The sequence below is a fragment of the Hyperolius riggenbachi genome, chromosome 4 (assembly GCF_040937935.1).
Source record: "Hyperolius riggenbachi isolate aHypRig1 chromosome 4, aHypRig1.pri, whole genome shotgun sequence".
Taxonomy (NCBI): Eukaryota; Metazoa; Chordata; class Amphibia; order Anura; family Hyperoliidae; genus Hyperolius; species Hyperolius riggenbachi.
In genome coordinates, this window is record NC_090649.1 from 71865046 (window position 1) to 71877623 (window position 12578).

Sequence of the window (12578 nt, forward strand, 5' to 3'; positions counted from 1 at the left end):
CAACTCCCTGTCTCCCACATCATAATTCCTTCCCGCATCCGATAATTTCCTGGAGAAGAAGGCTATGGGGTAGAGAATTGCTTTTTCACCCGATCTCTGCGATAACACTGCACCCACTGCTGAATCTGAAGCGTCCACCTCCAGGATGTATGGCAAGGCCGGGTCAGGGTGCTTGAGAATGGATGCAGACGTGAATAGTTCCTTTAGTTTCTCAAAGGCGCATTGAGCTTCCGCCGTCCATTTAAACGGAATATGTTGTCAGGTCAGCCTCGTGATGGGTAAAATAATGGCGGAAAAGTTCCTAATAAATTTCCTGTAGAAATTTGCAAATCCTACAAATCTTTGTACTGCTTTTCTGTTGATTGGTGCTGGCCATTCAAGGATAGCGTGAACTTTCTGGGGATCCATGGTAAACCCTTCTGCCGAGATAATAAGTCCCAGGAACTGAATTGTATGTTGTTCAAAATCACACTTTTCAGCTTTGGCATAAAGGCTGTGATGTCTTAATCGCTCCAATACCTGACAAACTTGTTTCCTGTGTTCCTCCAAGGATGCTGAAAAAATCAGGATGTCATCCAGATATACTACTAGAAAATGATCAATAAACTCCCTGAGAACATCATTAATGAAATGCTGAAAGGTGGCTGGTGCATTGCAAAGTCCAAATGGCATGACTAGGTACTCAAAATGACCGTATCGTGACCTAAAGGCAGTCTTCCACTCATCCCCTTCTCTTATCCTCACCACTGCCGTTTCTTGGGCCGTGCAAGGCGTGCAACTGCCCTGAGCGCAGTGCTGGAGGGTGAAGCCAGGGGGCGCAGATGAGAGGAGAAAGTGTCAGGCTGAACAGAGCAGGAAACGCGAGGAGGAGGAAGTAGTGAGAGCCTGAGAGGAAGATGGGTGATCATGTGACACAGCTCACACAGCACTGAAAGGAAGGGAAGTTCAGCCCCAGCCCTTGAGCAGGAAAAGTGTGCTTCACAACAGGTATTTAGGAAGCAGCTGCTGAGAGCTCTGCACAGAGGCGAGGGAGCATGTAGAGCTGCAGCAGAGGAAACACAAGGGTAGTTTGCTTGTGTCCTGAACGTCCCTCCCTCATTGCAGAGCACATTAGAGAAGTGCCTGCAAATCCAGAACTATGAGAGTAACTCATATATGTACAGTACTCTCACTCACACCAGCCAGGTGAACTTTAGGGAAGACTTTGCAGAAGGAAATGATTTGACTAATGATACATGTTTTTTATTTTAATTGCATTGCATCAACCAGGGGTGCTTTTTAATTGTGTCAGTTGGAGAGAGGCTGAACTGACATTGTGGGTCTATCAATTTGGTATAGGATGTTCTCCCACAGCTACAGTGATGCATGGGCATTCCTTTCTCTTGTAAGTCACTGATTCAGCACAGTGAGGAGGTGCTGGTGTGTGCACAGGGCATACAGTCTATAGTAGTGAGGAGGACTATGGGAGCACACAGGCAGTGAGCTGGGAACATATACTTTCACTTTGTTTGTCTATTCTAGAGAGTGCAGCTGCACAATCTAATGCTGTACCACACTATGAGATTTTCTGGCCGATTTATTGTCAGATCAGTTATTTCCAACATGTCCGATTTGCTTTCTGATCAATCTCTGAGCATTTTCTGATCGATTTCCTATTAAAGTGAACGGAAATCGATCGGAAAATGCTTGGAAATCGATCGGAAAGCAAATCGAACATGTTGGAAATAATTGATCTGACAGTAAATCGGCCAGAAAATCTCATAGCGTGTACCCAGCATAACACCCTTTATAACTGTGGCAGCTTCTCCTTCTGGCTGGTTTTAAGAAAGTGTAAACCCCTTCTGTACTTTAACCATTTACCTCCAAATTTTAATACTAAATTGCTGCTTCATGCCTCTCACCCCATTGGCTTCAGACTGCTGCTGCGCATAAACCCAAGTCTCTGCTGTACTTTATTATTATTATTTAGTATTTATATAGTGCCAACATCTTCCACAGCTCTGTACAAAGTATATTGTCTTGTCACTTAACTGTTCCTCTGAGGGGCTCACAATATAATTCCTGCCATAGTCATATGTCTATGTATGTATTGTGTAGTTTAATCTGTAGTGCTACGTGCTATCTCCTCTCTGTAACAGACCACTTCCGTTTCTCCCATCTCTGCTCATTTACACCTGACTTCCAGCTTGTTTTCCTGGCCGTGCCCCCTATTTTGATATGTCGCCCAAACGTAACTGATTCAATCAGTATCAGACCAATGATCCTTTTTTCCTCTACCATCTATTCCCCACCATTCCTGCAATAGACTGTTACCTCCACGCATAGCTGTGATACACTGCTGTCGCAGCATGCTCCTGTGGCACACTGCTGCGTTCCGTGAATTCCTGGTGCATTCTTCACCCTCTCTCCAGCCCCACCCCTCCCACCCCACACCACCCCAGCATATTCCTGTGGCATGCTGCTGCCTTTCACATATGCCTACCCTCCCATAGTATGCTTGAGGGAAGCAATTTAGTTGAGAATACAGCATGTGCATAGTTGCCCCACAATGTTAGCAAATCGTTAAATGACTAATAACGAATAAGCCCATTGTGCTCATACATACCCAGACACTATGTGCCAGGCAATTGTACCTCCCACCTGCCCCTTTCTTCATTGAGTAGTAAGTCTAGCTCAGCAGTGTGCCTTCTTAGACCTGGCCCCCCAAAACTGTCAACCTAGTGATCAAACATGAAGGGCAACATTGGTCTACCATGTATTTGGATCTTAGGTCTCACGAGGGGCAGTCGGCGAAACCAGGCCTTGGGTAGTAAAAAATACAAATCTGGTCTTGGCTGAAGGAGTCTGGGAGCCAGCAAGAGGCAAGTGGCATCACCACCTGTACTGGAGGGGAGGGGGGCATATTGTTCGACACTCGCGCTGGGAGCAGTTTGGCCTAGAAACTGCACTGATCCTCACTAGGTTATAGGCACCTCTCAGATCTAGTTTTGTAAAGATCTTGGCGTCTCTTAATTTCTGGAACAGTTCCGGCATAAGTGGTAAAGGGTACCTGTTTTTGATTGTAACCTTGTTCAATTCCCTGTAGTCAATACAAGGCCTGAGGGTTCCATCTTTTTTTTGGACAAAGAAAATTCCTGCACCAGCAGAGGACTTGGAAGGTCGAATGAAGCCTTTCCTCACGTTTTCTTCAATGTACTCTCGTAATACTTCTTGCTCAGGTTCTGACAGGGGGGAACATTCGACTAAAAGGAATTGTTGATCCAGGCAGTAAATCAATGGGACAATCGTATGGCCGGTGAGGAGGCAATACATCAGCTTTCTTTTTGTCAAATACATCAAGAAAAGTATGATACTGTTCCGGTATTGCTTCCTGTAAAGAAGATGTACAGAGAAGAGTACCCACTGATCTTGGTTGCTCCAGTATACAACTCTTGTCGCAATTGGTGGACGGGAAGGACACAGTGCCAGAAGACCAATCAATAGCAGGATTATGAGCTTGCAGCCAGGGTAATCCTAGGATGACTGGATGGAGAGGTGAAGTAAGGAGGTCCAGCTTCAGTTGTTCCTGGTGTAATCCTTGGATTGTGGTAGCAAGAGGTAATGTCTCATAGACAACTGGACCAGAGCTCACTTCACTACCGTCGGCTAGATGAATTAAAAGGGGATTTTGTTTAAACTGCACAGGTATCCGGTGATTAGTGGCAAACGTGATGTCCATAAAGCAGCTGCATGCACCTGAATCAATAATGGCTGATACTTCAAGGTTTCCTGCGGGTAACTGAAACGAAATAGGAACAGAGAAATGGTTAGTGGATGGCCGAATAATCTGGAGATTATATGTATGTGGGTTCTGCATGATTTGTTTCTTCTCACCAGGGGCGCGGATCAGGCAGGCATCTAAAAAGTGACCAGCTGAGCCACAATAGAAACAGAGAGAGCGCCGTCTTTGTCTTTCTTCGGGGGAGAAACGAGAACGAATAACCCCAATCTGCATAGGCTCTGGCTGATCTTGGTCTGTCACAGGAGCAGGGGCACCAACAGAGGAGGCAGGTATCCAATTGGGGCGTGGGCTGCGTTCACTGAATCTCTCCAGCTGTCGTTCCTGGAACCGTCTATCAATCTGAATTGCAGCGGTAATGAGTGTTTCTAAAGTAGTCGGAGCATCAGCACGCGATAGTTCATCTTTAATGTAAGCTGACAGACCCTTCCGATATTGATATCTCAGGGCTGAATCATTCCAGTCTGTGTCGGCCGCCCACCGACGGAACTCCGCAGTGTACTCTTCCACCGACCGGCGGCTTTGGCAAAGATATCCCAAGGCGGTCTCAGCAGTAGCACTACGCTGTGGATCATCATATAGTACTGCCATAGCTGCAAACAGGGTTTCTGATGTTGCTAGAGATACATGTTCTTGATACATAAGGTTGTGGGCCCAGGCTTGGGGTTCCCCTTGTAGTAGGGAGATGATTAATCCCACTTTTACCTCTTCGCAGTAATAAGTGCGAGGTTGCAGATTGAAGTAGAGCTGACATGAGTGACGGAAAGCTCGGAACTTGGTTCGGTCTCCAGAGAACCGATCTGGCATAACTACACGTGGTTCAGGAGGAGGTGGAAGAGGAGCTGCAGCAGGAGGCGCAATAACCGGACTAGCGACTGGTGGAGGGGCGGTTACTGGAGCTTGGTTCCCAGTTGCAGACATCGCACCCACTCTTCCTTCCAGGCGTAAATGCCTAGCCTGTAGTTCTTTCATAGCATCAGTCAGGGCCGACATCTGTTCATACAAAGTGGTCAAAACCTTCGCTGTCTCAGCGGTCCCCATGTTATGGCTGTGGTATTCTGTCACGTACCTGGAGGTGCTGAGGGCAGCAGCCCCTGCGGCTTATCAACCAAAGGCCCTGAGCTGGGAACAGGTGCCTCTGATTAACACGGGCAGGGGTGCTCGCAGATCCAGTCGTTGGAGCAAACAGGAACTGGAGACTCCCGCAGGACGGGTCTGGTACTGCAATGACCCGTACGCCAGAGATGGTGTTGCCACGCAGGTCCTGTAGCAGACTGGTAGAACAGCAGATCCTTGGACGGTCCGGGGTCGGTAACAGAGCAGGTAGTCAGACAGGCAAGGTTCGGCAACAAAGCGGGTTATCAGACAGGCAAGGTTCGGCAGCAGAGCGGGTAGTCGTACAGAGCAGGGTTCGGCAACAGAGCGGATTATCAGACAGGCAAGGTTCGGCAGCAGAGCGGGTCGTCGTACAGAGCAGGGTTCGGCAACAGAGCGGGTTATCAGACAGGCAAGGTTCAGCATGAAGTAAGGTCAGAGATCAGGCAGACAAAGTGTCACGTCACAGGAGCAAACTCGCTGCAATACCACAGCACAGAGGTCTGGGCTCTCCAGGCTTAAATAGGCCGTTTGGCGCGCACCGTGCAACGCGCGCACAACAGAGTGCGTCACGTGCACACGGAGCAGCGCGTCACGCGCGCATGCACAAACGCGAACACGCGCATGCGCAATACACACGCGCACACACGCACAACAACAAGAAGATGCATAAAACAGCCGTCTTTGCGCGCGCGTGTGCACAACAATCATGCCCACGCCTTGCGGCGCCAACACTTTCGCCGCACAACGCTACACGCGCTGGAGAGCACCGACAGACCACCCTGCCGGGAGGCCCGCCGAGACCCCCCAGAACGACTGCCAGCATCCGTATGTGCCAGCCGCCTCACCTGGACAGGTAACTGACCGTGACAGTAGCCCAGATTGACGCGCCAATTACCGGGGCTGATCGTGGCTGAACGGCAGACCGCGGGAGGATGGCGAGGGACTCACACATGCTTATGGAGTTGGAGGTCTTAGACCTCAAATGTGATTGTGGAAAAGACTTACCTTGCTTGGTTATTAAACAACGGTTTCGTATGTGGAATTTTTTATGATAAATATAGGGGAGGTTTTTTGGACTCTGGAATTTATTAAAGAACTGCTACTAGTTCTGCCATGATAACTGGTGGGTTTCAGGTGGTGATCTGAGGTAAGTTTGGAAGGTTTTTGACCTAGCAAGACAGTCATCTATCCCTCCACCACAGCCAAACTTCCATTGGCTCTAACAATTTTTTTCTTATAAACAGTGGTACTTGTCAGGGACGCCAACTCTTTCTCTTCTTTTGCTCTTAGCGTAGAACCATCAGTTGATGGGATAAGATATCCAGTCCAGATATAAAAGGTTCAGCGAGGAGAAGAATACAAGTTCTCACTGTTTGTAGACAACATTTTACTGACTCCTACCCAGCCTTTAATCTTTCTTCCTGACCTACATAACCTAGTATCACAATATGAGGAAATATCTGGATTCAGAATTAATCAAGAAAAACAGCGCCTCAGCTATACATATCCCATCTTCTTCTCTAAACACCCTCAAGCAGTCTTTTTATTATAACTGGAAACTACATTTCATCAAATACTTAGGGATCAAGCTAACAACTTCCTATTGAACTCTCTTTGAGCATTACTTTTCAGCCCTATTTTGAAATATTCACTTTGTTCTAACTGGTGAAGGTCCCAAAACCACAATGGAAGGAACTTCGGAGAGCCTTTGGAACATTTGTATTGAGGCAGGGCTGGAACTACAGGGGAGCAGCCCCTGCAATCACAATAGGGCCCAGAGCAGTAAGGGAACCCCAACTACAACTTTACTCCCTCTGATAAAGAGGTCCATCCTTCAGATCAGGTGTTTTCAAGGTTACACTCTACTGTTAACAACAAAGGAGAGATGGCAGTGCATCCTAAAAGCAGGTAGTCATTTCAGATGCTGCCTGGTTTTAGGATGCGCTGCCATCTCTCTTAAAGCGGAATATAACCCTGCATTTCAACTTTGCTCTAAAACATTATTTACAGCATATTATAAGCAACCAGCATTTTTTTTTACTAGACCAGCATTGGAAGGGTTACACACAGAGCTTTAAAGTTCCGTGGAGAGAAATGCTGCTGCAGCCGAAGTTTAGATAGATATATTTAAGTAAACACAATGTAACAAGTGAGGAATGTGACTCACTTTCTCTCTGCGTCCGGGAGCTCCTGCACAGTCAGAGTGTGTGTCAAATTCCACACTTGTTACATTGTGTTTACTTAAATGTATCTATCTAAACTACTGTGGCAGCATTTCTCTCCACGGAACTTTAAAGCTCTGTGTGTAACCCTTCCAATGCCGGTCTAGTAAAAAAAAAATGCTGGTTGCATATAATATGCTGTAAATAATGTTTTAGAGCAAAGTTGAAATGCAGGGTTATATTCCGCTTTAAAAAAAATGTGTAAACCAGTTTTAAGGCCAGCCGCCCCAAGTTAACGCTATGCATATTTTGTAATTTGTCCCTTCCTGGTGGAATTTTGACCTCATCCTGGTGGAAGGGTCCAGTATGGAATACTCTGCATGTAAACTGTTTGTGGAAGCTAACAGCCTTGATTAATGGTAATTTGGTGCATCTGTTTTGAATGCAAGATGTGTATCCTGCCTATAAATTAGGCTCTGCACATCTATGCTGATGGTCATTCAAATGCAGCTTGTCTTGGGAAGAGTTGCCACCTTTCCCCTTCTACAAATAAGTTAACTGGTTCACTCTAAAAAAAATTGCCTAAAGGTGCCCATACACTCGTCAGATTGGCAGCAGACAGATAAGAAATGCATCTGATGATCTATCTGATGCGTTTTTAGAACATTTTTTACCAGGATAGAATTCCAATAGATTTCAGTTTGAAATCTGTTGAAATTCGATCTGATGGCATTTTTTTGCCATCAGATTTCCATTAAGGCCAATGCAAACTGATAAGCAATCTCATCAGATCGACCTAAATTTTCCACCCTGCTAGTTCGATGGAAATCCATCGAAATCGATCGAAATCGGCCGTCGATCGGTCGATTGGCCAACCGATTTGCGATCGATCGATCGATCGATCGACCGCGATCGATCGGTCGGCCAGAAAATCGGCTGAGTGTATGGGCTGCTTAAGACTGCAACAAGGACATTAGGCTATGACTATGGTAGGGATTAGATTGTGAGCTTCTCTGAGGACAGTAAGCGACATGACTATGTACTCTGTAAAGTGCTGCAGAATATGTCAGTGCCATAAAAAATATGATACGGTAGGGATGTTAGACAATGACTTTGGTAGTGATTAGATTGTGAGCTCCTGTGACGGACAGTTTTTGACATTAATATGGACTATTGTTATTTTCCACTTTAAAAATACACATTAATAATAATAATAAATACACAAGAGATCCTTATGTTACATATAGTATAGGAAGCACATGAAGGATTCTGGAAGCAGGATACGCAACAGAGGCTGCCAGGCTAGCAGGCAGCACCACAGCAGTACTTGGAGTACCGTATTTGCAGCTGGATAAGACATACTCTTTCTTCCCAAAAAATGGGTAGAAAAAGTCCCTGCGTCTTATATGGTGAATGCAGGGAATCCTGGACTTATGAGCGCCCGCTGATACAAACTGCCGACCCACCGCCATGTCAGCGACTCCCTGCATTGTCCACTCTTCTGTTCCTAGTGTGTCCACTCCCCCTCCGTGTGTGTCCGCTCCTGCATGTGTCTCTGCTCCCTCCCATGTCTACTGCTCCCCGTGTATAAGTGTAGCGGCAGCGTGTCTTACCTAATCCAACAGCTCCTGCAGGAATCGCAGGCCTCCCCTGTCCTGTACAGCTCCCCCTAGTAATGATTTCTGCTGATCGTGTCTATTACTAGAGGATAAGATAGGAAGAGAAGAGGTCTGAAATCCCGCAGGAGCTGCTCTATTAGGTAAGACATGTTGCAATTACACTTCTACTTATACATGGGGAGCAGGAGACACATGGGAGGGAGCTGAGACATGGGGGGAGCGGAGACACATAAAGGGGGAGTGGACACACTGGGGAGTGGGACAGAAGGGGAGAGAGAAGGGGACACAAGGGGACAGAAGTGGAACAAAAGGGGACACACTGGGGACAGAAGTAGACACACCGGGGACAGAAGGAGACACATTAAGACACATGGAGGACACAGGAGGACACATGGAGGACACAGGAGGACACATGGGGGACACAGGAGGACACATGGGGGACACAGGAGGACACATGGGGGACACAGGAGGACACATGCGGGACATAGGAGGACAAGTGGGGGACACAGGACACTTGGGGGACACCGGAGGACACTTGGGGGACACAGGAGGACACGTGGGGGACACAGGAGGACACGTGGGGGACACAGGAGGACACATGGGGACACAGGAGGACACATGGGGGACATAGGAGGACACGTGAGGACACATGGGGGACACATGAGGACACGTGGGGGATACATGAGGACACTTGGGGGACACCGGAGGACACTTGGGGGACACAGGAGGGACATAGGAGGACACGTGAGGACACGTGAGGACACATGGGGGACGCATGAGGACACCAGTTGGGGGAGAACATGTACAAGATGCCCCTGGACCATGGATGCACCAGGTTTAGTGTATATTCTTTATTCCCTGGTTTTATACTCTTTTTTTTCCCCTCTAAACCTAGGTGCGTCTTATATTCCAGAGCGTCTTATATGGTGGCAAATATGCGTATGGAGAAACACAAGTACACATTCAACCAAGGGCTCCCCAAGGTAAGGCTCAATTCCTATGACTGGCTGCAATATTGATGGAGGGGCAATTTCGGGTTCAACCATTACATTCCTTTTCTATGTTCTTCACTTACCCTTTCAGCTAAGACTTGTGATCAGATACACACGGGGTTTTCATTTACACAGTAGATTTTTTTTTTAACATGATCTTGATGGGTTTCCCAGATACATGTGCTGCCCTGAAAGGGATCTGCCCTCAGTGTTATTGAGGTTTATAGAGGTCTTGTAATGCATGTCTTCCATATTGATTGGGTAACCAACATAGGCATGATTTTGATATATGGCCGCGGTATTCTTTCCCACATTTGTGTTTGGAAAGTGCAGGATTTATGGCTTCGGCACGCTATCAGTCTTCAGAGCATGTTCAGTGGCTAAATGAGAAAAGAAAAAAAGTCACTTTGATATTGCTGACACTAGTTGGCTTATCGCTTCTCGCTGCAAAATGTCAACATGACAGCTTGAAGACTTCAATGATTTAGATGTTACATTAATATGAGAAGAAATATTTGACCTTGATGTATGTTAAAGACATGTCTCTACCCTGTGGAGGAGTTGGATGAATGTTCGTTCTTTTAATTAAAGGACAGCTGAAGTGAGAGGGATATGGAGGCTGCCATATTTACAGTATTTCCTGTTGCTTGGCATCCTGATGATCTCTTTGGCTGCAGTAGTGTCTGAATCACACACCTGACACAAGCATGCAGCTAATCTTGTCACACTTCAAGGATACCCCAAGTGACATGTGACATGATGAGATAGACATGTGTATGTACAGTGCCTAGCACACAAATAATTATGCTGTGTTCCTGTGAGGGTCACACTGTAGTCACTTCCTGTCTGAGTCAGGACTGAGTCAGCCACTTACATACCTGATATTTAACTCTATCAGGCAGAGAAAGAAAAAAAAGGAACACAGCCTAGTTATTTGTGTGCTAGGCACTGTACATACCCATGTCTATCTCATCATGTCACATGTCACCTCGGGTATACTTTAAGTCAGAAACATCTGGTCTGTATGCTTGTTCAGGGGCTGTGGCTAAAGTATTAGAGCAGGCCTGGGCAAACTACGGCCTGCGGGTGCTATGAAGGCGGCCCACCGATATGGAGCCGCAATTCCCTCCTCTCCCCTTCTCCCTCCCACCATTCTTTAAAGAGTAACTGTCAGGCTGCAGAAGCTAATTTAAACCTCTATTCTCCTGTGTTAAACAGTTTAGAAGGAAGCCAAAAAGCCATTAGTGAAGATAAAAATCTCAGTTACCTTTGATGTGTGCTTATCAGAAAAGCTGTTAGACCTAAGAGGACGCAAGCCGCATACTATACTGCAAAGCATTCTGGGGCCCTCCCCTCGGCTGCTAATGAGACGTTACAGCAGCTTGTAATCAGTCCAGCGCGTAGCACTGATAAATCTCTGGGCAGAGTACACTGCAGGAGTCAGCTATTGTTCCTAGCCACATGGCTCATTAATATTCACTGCACACTGTGTTATTCAGTACGAGCTTTTCTGTGATCAGGAAGCAGGCAGGACATGACGACACATTTGACAGAAAAACATGGAGCCTGCCATGAGCTGTCAGGAGCATCTATCTCTGCATATACTATATACAAATTCTGTGAAATCCAAACGTGGACAGTGAAATGCATATGTAATGTAAGTACAGCCAATCTTTAGCTACTGATATATGTGTTTATTTTCTCTGAGACCCTATACCTAACAGCTCCTCTTTAAAATATACATGTAGAGTTCTCTTCTTCTTCTCTTCCTTTCATCTCTCCTCTAAATTACCTGTTGAGCCCAGGGCCGGGCCGAGGCATAGGCTGGAGAGGCTCCAGCCTCAGGGCGCAGTGTAGGAGGGGGTGCATAATTCATTCAGCTGTCATTCCTAATTGTGTATTAAGCAGAAAGAAATAAGAAAACGTGATACATGGCAGTGACTGCAAGCCAGATAACTAGATATTAAGGTGTTGGGGAGGTTGTGGGCCCTGTGGCCCTCTTAGTCTAATAGCAATCAGTGTGTGACGGCTGGGTGGGAGGGATGGAGGGGCGCACTTTGGTGTCTCAGCCTTGGGTGCTGGAGGACCTTGTCCCGGCTCTGGTTGAGCCCACAGTTGTAGCTCTTTCTCTGCCTGCCTGTCCATCGCTGGACGACAGGTAGCTGAGATTACAATCTTTGCTGGTCCACTCCCTATGTGGACCTCCCCCTTTACGCCCCCCCCTCAGGTCCTTAGGCATGCCCCAGATAGCTGGATTTGATTCTCTGTGGGCATGTCTCACGCTGTTTTATGCAAATGAACCCCTCTTTTGATCTGTAGTCCCTCTTGATGATGATTGTACTGTCTCCTTTTCAAAACCGGGACTATGTCACATGTTCATATTAGTAGCATGTCTCTTACCTGTTTTTCCTAAACTGGATTCTTGTTATGTACCGTTATCGCAATCTCAGGGGGCAATAGCGGGGGGAGGGGGGGGTTCAGAGAGCGGAGGTGGGGAAACATAGAGGAATGTCATGAGGCAGAAAACATGCCTCTGTGTCCCATCTGCCCCTACCCTCAAAAAAACAGTGCCTCGGGTTCTCTCTAAAGTAAACCTGTGAAGTCCTGAAATCCTATATCTTATACTTACCTCGGGAGGCTCTGGATCCTAAAGTGGCTTCAGCCACCATCCTCCTCAGCCAGCCCGTTCCAGTGCTGGAACCCCCAAAGAGTGGCCCCCATGGTCATGTGCACTAGCACCTTTCCGCTTGAGCTGTGGCAGAAATAGCAAAGCGAAGGGTCAGTGCTACTGCGCAGGTGTGAGCCGCCTGCACCGGCACTGATTGCCAACACATTTTCATTTTTTTTAAACACTTCAGAGCTGGGAAATGCTGCACATTTGAATAGTGTAATAGTAAATGAACAATACAAACCATTTTCTTCAGACCAG

At 46.9% G+C, this 12578-nt stretch overlaps 1 long non-coding RNA gene across 1 annotated transcript in view; it reads left to right on the forward strand.

Moving 5' to 3' along the window:
- Nucleotides 1–905: 905 nt before the first annotated feature.
- LOC137570387 (uncharacterized) overlaps nucleotides 906–12578 on the forward strand; it is a 147833-nt gene continuing 136160 nt past the window's right edge. The window contains exons 1-2 of the long non-coding RNA XR_011031014.1: nucleotides 906–987; nucleotides 9553–9640. This is a non-coding gene — a long non-coding RNA (uncharacterized lncRNA). The remainder of the gene's footprint in view (nucleotides 988–9552; nucleotides 9641–12578) is intronic.